The sequence below is a fragment of the Bos mutus genome, chromosome X, assembly GCF_027580195.1.
Source record: "Bos mutus isolate GX-2022 chromosome X, NWIPB_WYAK_1.1, whole genome shotgun sequence".
NCBI lineage: Eukaryota > Metazoa > Chordata > Mammalia > Artiodactyla > Bovidae > Bos > Bos mutus.
This window is the reverse complement of record NC_091646.1, coordinates 532,263-545,553: the sequence shown is the minus strand read 5'-3', so window position 1 is coordinate 545,553 and position 13,291 is coordinate 532,263.

The following is a 13,291-nucleotide window of genomic DNA, read 5'->3' as shown; positions in this document are numbered from 1 at the left end:
CCAATTCAGGGGGCCTGGGTTCGATCCCTGGTCAGGGAACTAGATCCCATTTGCTACAACTAAGACCCAGCACAGCCAGATAAATAGATAAAAATATTTTAAAAAAAGAAAGAAAGAAACTCTGAGGGATGGATCCAACAATGTGTGATTTAACAAGCTCTCCAGGTGATTCCAATTCATGTGAAAGTTTGAGAAACACTGCACTAAACCAACATTGCCATTTTACAGATGAGAGCATTGAAACTCAGTTGTCCAAGTTCACCAAGTTGACAGCTGAGAACCAGTGCTCTGACCCTCAATCCAGTGCTCCTTCCAATATACCATGTAGTGCCAGAGACACGCTCATTGACTACCAATGGAAAGGGCAGTAATCTCTTCTTTCTACTATGAAAGACCTTAAAATGTTATTAGGTGTTCCAGGAAACTCAGGATGGTTACTGAACATGTGGGATGAATCAAATACAGTCACGTGCATTCCCAAGGCCAGTGAGAGACTCTTCCTGCTTTTAGGATTAATTTTGCCTCCCTTGACATCAGAGATTATAAGTAACAACCACCTCAGACAAATATTTGTGGTGTTTGGCTTTCTCAGACTGCTGCAAGCAGTCAGCCAGAAGCCACACATAAAGCATAGAGCATCCAATCCTTTTTGAAACAGCCAACAGAACCCCTGAAGCCTGGATCCCCAGGGTGCTTCAAGAAGCAGCTAATATATCTGGCAAGAGAAGCCAACCACACCTCCCCATCTTGGAGAACAGGGTAAGCGAGTAGCCAGATCTTTTTAAAGGCTCCTGATTAGTGGAGCAGCTGAGGACCCACATTAGTGGAGCAGCCGAGGACCCTGAGCCCCTGAGGCGGGGCCAGGCTGGCTGGGTAGCCCACTGACTTCAATCACATTGAAATGAATTAATGTTTATAAAAGGATGAGGCTTCAGAAACCATTAACTTGATGCCCTCAGCATTCCAGTGCCATCACCACTATAGCCACCATCCAGAAAAAGCTAGATGCTGCATATGGGATGGGATCTGAGCAACGGTTATGGTTTTTAGAACAATTACAACTAAAGTATGCCATCTACCTTTAGAACAAGTACAACCAGAGTATGCCATCTACCTATACCATCTACCTTGACATTACTTTGACAACAAAGGTCCGTGTAGTCAAAGCTATGGTTTCTCCAGTAGTCATGTACGGATGTGAGAGTTGGACCATAAAGAAAGCTGAGCACTGAAGAATTTATGTTTTTGAACTGTGGTGCTGGAGAAGACTCTTGAGAGTCCCTTGGACAGCAGAGATCAAACCAGTCAATCCTAAAGGAAATCAACCCTGACTATTCATTGGAAGGACTGATGCTGAAGTGGTAATTCCAATGCTTTGGCCACTTGATGCGAAGAGCTGACTCATTTGAAAAGACTCTGATGCTGGAAAGATTGAAGGCAAGAGGAGAAGGGGATGACAGAGGATGAGATTATTGGACGACATCACCGATTCAGTGGACATGAGTTTGAGCAAGCTATGGGAGTTGGTGATGGACTGGTGTGCTGCAGTCCATTGGGTCACAAAGAGTTGGACACAACCGTCTGACTGAACAATAACATGCCATCTACCATCTGTGAGGCAAGAGAAATTACTCAGGGTCAAATTAGCAGAGAATCCATAAAAACATTCTGCTCACAAATCATCAGCAGAGAAGCAGACTATAGTTCAGAAATTGATAATTTCCGAGGCTCAAAGTGGAAGAGATGAGGAAGGAGGGACTCTTGGTTCTTTCCTCCTCTTATTATATGGATCCTTCCTTTTCTCCAATTTCCTATATATATATGACTCTACAACTTCTGCTTACACCTGTTCCCCTCCACCCCATCCCAGCCTTTCTTCTCCTTACTCCACCCACTCTTGTTTCTTAGACTCACTCTCCTCCAAGCACAGTCCTCATCCCAGCCCAGACCCAGGTAGGAGCCTGAGACTCAGGTGAAGTCTGCAGACAGATGAGGGGGAAGCAGGGCCAGTGCTGTGGAGGCATGGGCCCACACAGCCACCAAAACGTTGGGCATCTTTCACATCCCTTCCAGAGGAAGGCCCCCTAAATAGCTCAGACAGCTGTGCCCCTGGCCTCTCCATGTCTACCTAGGCCCTGGGGGCAGTGTCTGTCCCCACTAGGCTCCAACCCACCCGATACTAACCTTGGGGCAACACTGGGTCCTGTGCCGATGAACCCCTAGGCAGACAGGTATAGAAAGGTCATTGTCACCACCTCTGCCATGCACCCCAGAACTGCACTCCTGTCATACTTTCCTTAAGTACAGAGCCACATAGCCTCTGTGAGATGAATGCCGCTCCCGTCCTGTCGGGACTCGGCATTTGAAATATCAGATCCCCCCACGCCCCCCACTCCCTCCCCCCCCCCACCCCACACACCCCCTCCTGGATCTGACACCATTTTCTCCTCCTCCTAATCTAGGTTTTATTCCTCCGCTCCCCAGGCTTGCTCCCAGCACCCCCTAGTGGTTCTGTCAGCTCCTGCTGGGGCTGACTCATTAGCCCCTCCCCCACTTCCCATTTCTTTTTCCCTCCTCACTTTTTTCCATCCCCTCCCTCTTTGGCATTCATCCCTTCTCTCTAAACTCTTTCCCCTTCCTCCCTTCTATACCTTCTCTTTCCTTTTCTGAATCCCTTCCCCCCTACCATCCTGATGGCACATTTAGTGTCTACATGAAGGAGACAGAACAATCACTCTGTGAGCAGGATCTGGGCACTGAAGTGTCTCCTTGTGACCTTGATCATTTTACACAACCAGTTTTCAAAGCAGATGGATTAATCAAGGTTGATTTGAACCTCCTGCTCCCTGTCAGAGTCTCTGAAGCTGATCTTCCCATTGCAACAGTATTCCATTTTAACAGTCTGTCAGGGATAAAGATGTTAAGAGACAATCAAATGCTCTTTGCTTCTCTCCAGCCACCAAAAAGCAGTTTTCGCTAATGCTGGTGAGAATTACTTTAAAATTGTGTAAAAGAAAGGCATGACCTCATTTTTTTTTGTCTGCTGGTGCTCAGCAGGGTTGTGATGGTGCTCTCTCCCACCAGCTCTAGGTGCCTAGACCAACCTGAAACGTGAAAAGCCCAGGGGTTGGGCAAAAAGGAGGACATTCACTCTGGATCGCCATAATCCATTACCAGTGGTTGAGCCTAAACCCTCGCTAACCCAATCTCTCCCAAAGGGATTGGTTCATGCTTCTTGGAATTCAGGCTAACCTCCCATTTCAGATCTTTGGAAGGGGAAAGGCTGCTTCAAACTGATACAAAGTTTAAATTTGTGATTTCTCAACTGATTCTGATTGTCCTGGGATAGGAATGTATCTGTAAATTTGAAAAGGTTCCCAGAGGCATGATCTGATATATCCCAAACACCCAGCTATCCAGCATTGTAACTTGCCTTCTTTTGGGGAGTGGGGGGGATTTCTTTTGAACTGTTTATTTGTTCTCTTTTTCTTTCTTTCTTTCTTTTTTTTTTTTTTTTTTTTGGTCCCACACAGCATGTGGGATGTTCGTTCCCCCACCAGGGATCAAACCCACTCTCTCTGCAGTGAAAGCACAGAATTTGAACTACCAGGCCACCAGGGAAGTTCTGGAACTTGCCTTCTTAACTGAAAGCACAGATATGACTTTAATTACCATCCTCCCCACCTATCATTGCCAGGTAGAAGTCCTCGGGAGGCCTGTCTAGGGAGAAATGATTAAAGCAAAGATCCTCTAAATGCATACAGATTCACTTTTAAAACCCAAAACATTCCACTTGCACATTGTACTCTTAAGAAAAACTATTAGTCCTGCCCGTGGAAGTGTCAACACAATTATAATGCACTGATTTGCCACTAAATCTTTTATCTGACCTTGTGTTCTTCAACAAGAATGCCTGAAAAAGGCATTCCCCATGCTTCTAATTAAAGAGATCTTACAGACATATTTTGATTTCAGTAAATTAAAATCTCCCTACATTTTCAAACAGCTACTTAAGCCCCAAGAACACCTCCATCAAATCAGATCCCCATTTGCACAAAATCTTCTCCATCTAAAAGTAGTAGTGGGCATGCTATATCTAAAATGGATCTACTGTTAAGAATCTGCCTTCCAATGTGGAGGACACAGGTTCAATCCCCAGTCGGGGAATAAGAGCCCACATGTTTCAGGGCAATGAAGCCCAAGAGCCACAACTACTGAGCCCTAGGGCTCTAGAGCCCACATACTGCAATGAAGATCCCGTGTGCCACAGCAGAGATCCAACACAGCCAAAAACAAATTAATAAATATTAACATGGACCTACTATATAACACAGAAAACTCTGCTTAATATTAAGTAGCAAGCTAAATGGGAAAAGAATTTGAAAAAGAATAGATCCATGTATACGTATAACTGAATCACTTTGTTGTACACCTGAAACTATCACAACATTGCTAATCAACCATACTCCAATATAAGATAAAAAGTTTTAAAAAAACCTAGCAGTGGCAACCCAACCATGGGTTCTGTTCTTGGCTCTGGCAGGCTAAATTTACCCAAAGGATTGCGTGCAGTGCATGGCCGGGGCTTAAATCACGGCTCCCATTTCCAAACATGGACCTCCCTGCTTGGGATAGGATTCTCCCTAAGGTAACCCCCTGGCTTCTTTGTGCATTAAGTCAGCATGTTCTTTCATCATCTTGTACTCAATCACTCAGATATTTATAGCACGCCTACTTTTTGGCAGTCTATTGGCTGGGTGCTCACGAGAGGACAGCAGTGAACAAGGCAGTCACACTGTGTTCCCTCAAGGAGCTCACAAACCCCAGTGTTTTGCTGGGTCACACTGTCATTCTTGACTCAAACTCCTTTCCTAAGTCCCTAATTTGAACCAGATGTTCCTACCCTGCTTCTTGGACCAAATGTGGGCATTGAATGCAATCCACAGGGTCTTCTGTCTTAATCTGAGACCCAAGGCCTAGCTGGAAAGATCTTGGCAGGGAAGAAAAGAGGTCAGACAGGTCACCATTACCCTTGATCTGGTCCTATCATGTGCCCAATCGTGATCTATCCATACCCAGATTCCTGAAACCCATATCACAGGAATCTGATGGCCAGCAATCTGTGATTGCTGCTTTGTCCCTGTGCTCTCTGACATTACCCAGTCATCAGACTTGCATGGGGCTTTGTACATTCAAATTAGTAGTGTGGTCATATCACTCTGAAACTGATGTCTCAGACCTGTACATGGAATAAATATACAGACATCACTCGAAACCTGTGTCAGTCGGGGTCGCAGCAGGAAGTAGATGACACACTCAAAATGGATATGTTGGAGAGTGAAGGTTAATAAATGGACAATTATAAATGGAGGGCTTCCCTGATAGCTCAGTTGATAAAGAATCAGCCTGTAATGTATAAAGGTGGGGACAGGGTGCCCAGGGATAGTAACAGGAATTAGAGATGCCCTTACCACCAGGGCTTCCCTGGTGGCTCAGATGGTAAAGCATCTTCCTGCAATGTGGGAGACCTGGGTTCGATCCCTGGGTTGGGAAGATCCCCTGGAGAAGGAAATGGCAACCCACTTTAGTACTCTTGCCTGGAAAAGTCCATGGACAGAGGAGCCTGGTAGGCTACAGTCCAAGGGGTCGCAAAGAGTCAGACATGACTGAGCGACTTCACTTTCACTTTACCATCTAGGCCCGACTATGGATGGTCAGGCCTTTGATGTCATCCCTATAGGTCAGGCTCCTCTCCCAAGGCAGAAAGCAGGGTGGAGAAGGATGGAGAAGGAGTCTGAAGGGGCAGATGGATGTTATCCAGCACAGGATGTCTCATTCAAATTTTGCAGGAATTGAGACCAGAGCTCCTGCTGCTGCTAAGCCGCTTCAGTTGTGTTCAACTCTGTGCGACCCCATAGACGGCAGCCCACCAGGCTCCTCCATCCCTGGGATTCTCCAGGCAAGAACACTGGAGTGGGGTGCCATTGCCTTCTCCGAAGCAAATGAGCAGGATAAACCAAATGGCAAGAAGAGCTTTTACTCTTTTCAAAAAAAGTAAATATTTTCAGACATTTTTAAATGAGGGAAGAATTCATGTGCATAGAACAATACGTGATTTTTTTTATTTTTTTCTTATCTATTTATTAAAATAGGGTCTCACTTTGTCCCTCTGGTAACATTAGCTCCTGTTACCAACTATGACTGAAAGGAATGAAACAGTATGTATTGATAAAAGCCTGGGTTTCAGATTTACAGCTAATTCAGGTTTCTTTCCTTGCACCACTGCCCACCATGCCAACACCAACCCCCTCTGCAAAAAATAAAAATTAGGTGTACCAAATTAAGGAGCTTTACCACTTACAATGAGGGCTTCCCACGTGGCTCAGTGGTAAAGAGTCCACCTGCCAATGCAGAAGACGCAGGAGATGTGGGTTTGATCCTTGGGTCAGGAACCCACTCCAATATTCTTGCCTGGAGAATCTCATGTACAAAGGAGCCTGGCGGGCTACAGTCCACGGGGTCATAAAAAGTTTCACTGGACTAAAGGGACTGCACACACCACTTATAGAAACATTTTAATGCTGTTATCAATGAACTAAATGTTGCTTTTCCACAATCCACTAGAAGAGCCTAGTAACAAGAAAACGAGCTGATGTTGGGGCTTTTTAAAATAATAATAATAAATAGGCTTCATTCCCAAGCCTTCTGCTGCACAGCCCAGGCTCCTGATCTTTCCCCGTTCCTGCATCCCTGGCCCTAAGTACGTCCCAGATGACCAGCGCAGTAGCACTGAGACCCTGTCTGAGTCCAGGAATCACGTACAGCAGAGTCCATGAGAGAGAAACACGGATAGGCTGACCCTCAGTATCACACAGATGTGCTCAGCCATTAACCAACTGTGCCACCTTGGGTGAGTTATTCAATTTCTCCGAGCCTCAGTTTCCTCAAGTTTAAAATGGAATAATGTAAAGTCTATATCATCAGTTGTTACAGGGATTAAATAAGACAATGTCTGTAAAACACCTAGCACAGTGCCTGGCACACGATAAGTGCACAATAAAACCCATTATTTTTAGACTTAGAAACAAGAACTAATGCACAGAAAAAAAAAAAAGGAGAAAAGAAGCAGGGGTGAGGAGTGGGTTATGTTTCAATCAACTAGAATGTTACCTTGCCCAGTTTCCCTTCCCTAAGGGGTCCCATTAAGTCCACATTTATGGTATTGATTTTTCCCAGTGCAGGGAACATTTTACACACTAAGCATCTCTACTGCCCATTGCTGTTTCACAAGTGGTGCTATATATATATAATAAAATCTCCACTAATATCAATGCAGAAGTCTTTCTCTGTCAAAAGCAGGAGGTAAAGCAGAATAAAAGACCTAGGTCACTGTAGGGGGAAAAATGTGTCAAGGAATAGGTTGGGAGGGGGATGTGAGATGGAATAAGAGATAAAAGAGGACAAAAAGTTGCCATGATGTGTTTGTTTGGCTCTTCATTCGGAAAAACCGCATCTACAAATGTTAGGCACACTTTCACGTCTGATTTATTTCACCCTTTAACGTTGCGGCACAAAGTCCAGGGTCACAAACTCCCCCAGTGACCACCATTCCCACAAAGGGAGACAACAAAAGGAGACAAGGACACCCAGACAAATCTGAATACTCCCCCAGATACCCCCAGACAGCCTCCCTCTTCCCATCCTCACCCTTCACCCCACAATAACCAGCATGCCCTTCATAAGTTAGATCATTTCATCCTCTGCTCAAAACCATCTAATGTCTTTTGATCTCAAAGTTAAAATATAGTCCTAAAAGGGCCTACAAGGCCCTGAGCAGCTTGCCCACCTGTTACCACTGCCACCATGAACTCTTTATCTACCACTCTTCTCATCTCTTCCCTCCAGTTACACCAGGCTCCTTGTTTTTCCTAAAACACCAAGCACACTCCTGACTTGAGCTCTTTGCACTGGCTATTCCCTCTGCCAAGAAGGCTCTTCTCCAGCAATATGCATGGCTCACCTCAGGAACGTCTTTCAGGTCTTCCTTATTTGTCCCTTTTTCTGTGAAGTTTTACTTGACCACTGTTGTAGACTAAATGTTTGCATGCCCCCAAAATTCATAGGTTGAAATCCTAATGTCCCAATGTGATGATATTGAGGTGGGGCCTTTGGAAAGTAATTAGGTCCTGAGGGTGGAGCCCTAATGAATGAGATTAGTGCCCTTATAAGAGAGAGGAAGAATCAGAGCTCATCTTTTAATGCCAGTCATGGCTGATTTTATCAGTTCAAGGGTAGAGTCAACCTTCACAATGTAAAAGTGATGAGGCAGCTACTGCAAATGAGGTAGCTGTCCAAGAATGCTTCAAGAAATTATTGATGAAGGCATGTTTTTAATGTGCCTGAGCAGGTTTTTAATGTGAATGAGACAGGACTGTACTGGAAGAGGATGCCAAACTGAAGTTACATCAGTAAAGAGTCACTCATCAACCTATGGACCAGGGAGTTATAGTGACTTTTAAGAAAATATTATTTACATCAACCTTTATATCAAGCAGTAAAGGCAAGTGATGAATCTAGAATAACCTTGTAGCTCTACTATACTGTATGCCAGCTGTTCTACTGTACTACCTGACTCTACTTTAGAATCACTTGGGTGAGGTGATTTTAAAACCGGCTGATAACAGTTAAATCGGAATCTCTGTGAGTAGGGCCCAGGAATCTGTTTTAAAACTAACCAAGTGATCCTAATGGTTTGCCACCATGAACCCCTACTTCCAAAAGCTAAATAACTCTCCATATTTTATGAGTAACAGCAACCTCTGGGAACCACTTGCACTCCTCTGAGCTCAATCAAAAAAGAATCAGGATGAAATCACGTTCAAATGACCATCATAAGGGGAAAAAACCCAAAAGAGGCAGCCAGTGGAGTATGTGGAAGGCAGAGCTATAGGGACTGATTGGGGTGCTATGGTTAAGAGGTGAGACAGAGGCCGTGCCTTTGAGGACCTGTGCCTCCATGGGGCTCAACTTGGGTCTGGGAGCCAGCTTTCAGTTTCAGAAATTAACAAACTATATTTTGTCAGCTGTCTCCAGGGAATATTCTTGAGGAATTAATCCCATTCACCAAACTCACAAGAGATCAATCACATAGGTTGTATCATTATGTACTCATAAGACTAACTCATAGTCCATAGCCCTGACAGAGGCAGACCACACAAAGATGCAAGGCTGATGCGTAAGTTCTAACTGAGGGGGAGGGCTGTGGGGAGGCATGATAAGATAGTCTGAAAGCAGGCACTGCTGGGTAGGCACTTCTCAGAAAAGTGTGCTGTGTGAGACATCTGTAGCAGCTATACACAGAGCCTCTGCTTTGCCCAGGTTAACACTGTTTTTTATTTATTTATTTAGGGTTGTCATTGCTGCACTCAGGCTTCCTCTAGTTGCAGACAACTAGGGCTACTATCTAGTTCTGGTGTATGGGCTTCTCATTGCGGTGGCCTCCCCTGTGGCCGAGCATGGACTCTTGGGCCCGTGGGTTTCAATAGCTGTGGTTCATGGGTTCCAGAGTGCCCAGTACTTGTAGCACACAGCTTAGTTGCTCCAAGGTATATGGGATCTTCCTGAACCAGGGATTGAATCAGTGTGTCCCATACACTGCAAGATGGATTCTTAACCACGGGGCCATCAAGAAAGCCCTTTAACACTGTTTTTAACAAGTACTTAGAGGGGTCAAACACCTGCCTGTGAGAGGACAGGGGGTGCATCAAATAAATAAAAATAAGTTTGCATTTCCCACTGAAAAGGGGAAGCAGAAAAAATGCATGGGGGGGGGTGCATCACTTCAGTTCAGTTCAGTCGCTCAGTCGTGTCCGACTCTGCTACCCCATGAACCACAGCACACCAGGCCCCCCTGTCCATCACGAACTCCCAGAGTCCACCCAAACCCATGTCCATCGAGTCAGCGATACCATCCAACCATCTCATCCTCTGTCATCCCCTTCTCCTCCTGCCCTCAATCCTTCCCAGGATCAGGGTCTTTTCAAATGAATCAACTCTTCGCACGAGGTGGCCAAAGTACTGGAGTTTCAGCTTTAGCATCATTCCTTCCAAAGAAATCCCAGGGCTGATCTCCTTTAGGATGGACTGGTTGAATCTCCTTGAAGTCCAGGAGACTCTCAAGAGTTTTCTCCAACACGACATTTCAAAAGCATCAATACTTTGGCACTCAGCTTTCTTTATAGTCCAACTCTCACATCCATACATGACCACTGGAAAAACCATAGCCTTGACTAGATGGACCTTTGTTGGCAAAGTAATGTCTCTGCTTTTGAATATGCTGTCTATGTTGGTCATAACTTTCCTTCCAAGGAGTAAGCATCTTTTAATTTCATGGCTGCAATCACCATCTGCAGTGATGTTGGAGCCCAAAAAAAATAGTCAGCCACTGTTTCCACTGTTTCCCCATCTATTTGCCATGAGGTGATGGGACCGGATGCCATGATCTTAGTTTTCTGAATGTTGAGCTTTAAGCCAACTTTTTCACTCTCCTCTTTCACTTTCATCAAGATGCTCTTTAGTTCTTTTTCACTTTCTGCCATAAGGGTGGTGTCATCTGCATATCTGAGGTTATTGATATTTCTTCTGGCAATCTTGATTCCAGCTTGTGCTTCATCCAGCCCAGCGTTTCTCATGATGTACTCTGCATATAAGTTAAATAAGCAGGGTGACAATATACAGCCTTGACGTACTCCTTTTCTCACTTCTTGTTATTAAACAAGAAGTTTAATAACAACTACCAGGGTGAATGAGACATAATATGTCATTTAATTCTCCCAATAGTGCTGTGAAGGAGGTATTATTCTTATTTCATGCTATAAGGAAGAAACTAAGACTCAGAAAGTGAAATAGCTTACCCAAGATCACAGAGCTGTTGTGTAGTGGAGCCCTATAGAACCCATGTCTTAATGCTGGGTACCTGAGTCTCACCTGGAGAACTTGTTCAAAATGCTAACTCTTGGGACCCAGCCCCAAAAATTCTGATGTGAAGGGTCTGAGAGGGGGCCCACTAATCTGCAGGTTGTAAACACATTCCTCCATGCTGGGAAATGACGGTGCAAGTGGTCCTTTCTGAGGCCTCACAGCTCTTCTCTTTGTATGGTGTCCTTGGTCATGGAAGCTACCCCTACCTTCTTCACAGAACATCCAGCCTAGACTTTTAAAGAGGCTTAACCATGATTCTCTTGTGTTCTTTGATCCTCTTCCACTTCCTGGAGTTGCCTGATGAATTCAAAGACCCATCACGGTGAGCACCAATCTGGGACAAAATGCACACGTGTCTTGGAGTGAAGCATCTATACCAGCTGGCTCACAGCCCAGGAAAAGAGGATGAGCACTCCCCAGCAGGAGGCTCCCAGATGAGGGAGGGGTGACAACCAGCTCTGTTGTGGATGAGGTCACCCTGAACACCTTCAAGAAGAGAGCATCTACTTGGCTTTGAATTGGTTTTATTTGGTCTCTGGTGGTTTCAGGCTCTGCAGGCCTCTCTGCATAAATTCCAGGAGAAAGGGAAGCAAACATCAGGTCCGGAGACTCACTCCACTGCAGTGAGTGGAGGAGCCTGGGCCCCACAGCCTCTGGGGGGAGGGGTTTCCATTCTCCAACCAGGAAGCTGTTACTTTCCCAGCCTCAGTTAAATCACCTGCATTTGGATTGAGTTGTGCTTTGGCCCTCCTTCAACATGATGTTCTGACCCTCAGTTCCTCAGAAAGCTAGCCCCCACCCCAGCTCTCCCCTTCAGCTTTTTTACCTCCCCACTCCCCCAGGCCAGGCTTCTGGGGAAAGTCGAAGTAAGATTCTTGGTGGCTCAGTGGCTGTGAGGGTCCCTAAGCATTTCATTTCAAAGTGGTGTTCCCACACCTATGGACACCTTATCTTTGACAAAGGAGGCAAGAATATACAATGGAGAAAAGACAATCTCTTTAACAAGTGGTGCTGGGAAAACTGATCAACCACTTGTAAAAGAATGAAACTAGAACACTTTCTAACACCATACACAAAAATAAACTCAAAATGGATTAAAGATCGAAACATAAGACCAGAAACTATAAAACTCCTAGAGGAGAACATAGGCAAAACACTCTCCAACATAAATCACAGCAGGATCCTCTATGACCCACCTCCCAGAATATTGGAAATAAAAGCAAAAATAAACAAATGGGACCTAATTAAAATTAAAAGCTTCTGCACAACAAAGGAAACTATAAGCAAGGTGAAAAGACAGCCTTCAGAATGGGAGAAAACAATAGCAAATGAAGCAACTGACAAACAACTAATCTCAAAAAATATACAAGCAACTCCTGCAGCTTAATTCCAGAAAAATAAACGACCTAATCAAAAAGTGGGCCAAAGAACTAGACATTTCTCCAAAGAAGACATACAGATGGCTAACAAACACATGAATAGATGCTCAACATCACTCATTATCAGAGAAATACAAATCAAAACCACAATGAGGTTTTTTCACGCCAGTCAGAATGGCTGCTATCCAAAAGTCTACAAGCAATAAATGCTGGAGAGGGTGTGGAGAAAAAGGAGTAAAGTAAGCCAGAAAGAAAAACACCAATACAGTATACTAACGCATATATATGGAATTTAGAAAGATGGTAACGATAACCCTGTATGCAAGACAGCAAAACAGATGTATAGATGTATAGAACATAGATGTATAGATGTATATGTGTAGATGTATAGAACAGTCTTTTGGACTTTGTGGGAGAGGGAGAGGGTGGGATGATTTGGGAGAATGGCATTGAAACATGTATAATATCATATAAGAAACAAATCGCCAGTCCACGTTCAATGCATGATACAGGATGCTTGGGGCTGGTGCACTGGGATGACCCAGAGGGATGGTACAGGGAGGGAGGTGGGAGGGGTGCAGGATGGGGAACATGTGTACACCCGTGGCGGATTCATGTTGATGTATGGCAAAACCAATACAATATTGTAAAGTAAAAAAATAAATTAAATAAATAAATAAAGTAAAAAAAAAATTTAAATAAATAAATTTAAAATTTTTTTTTTAAAAAGTGGTGTTCCACTCCTTTAGAAAGGATGAAACCATTCAGAAATAGCTCAGAACTCCACTCTGCCACTTTGTGTAAAAGTTACTTTAATTTTTCTGAACTTGTTTCCTTGTGTACAAAAAAAAAAAGGGATAACAATATCTATTATGCTCAAGAAAGATGAGGATTATATATGTATGTGTGTATATACATATATATATATATAT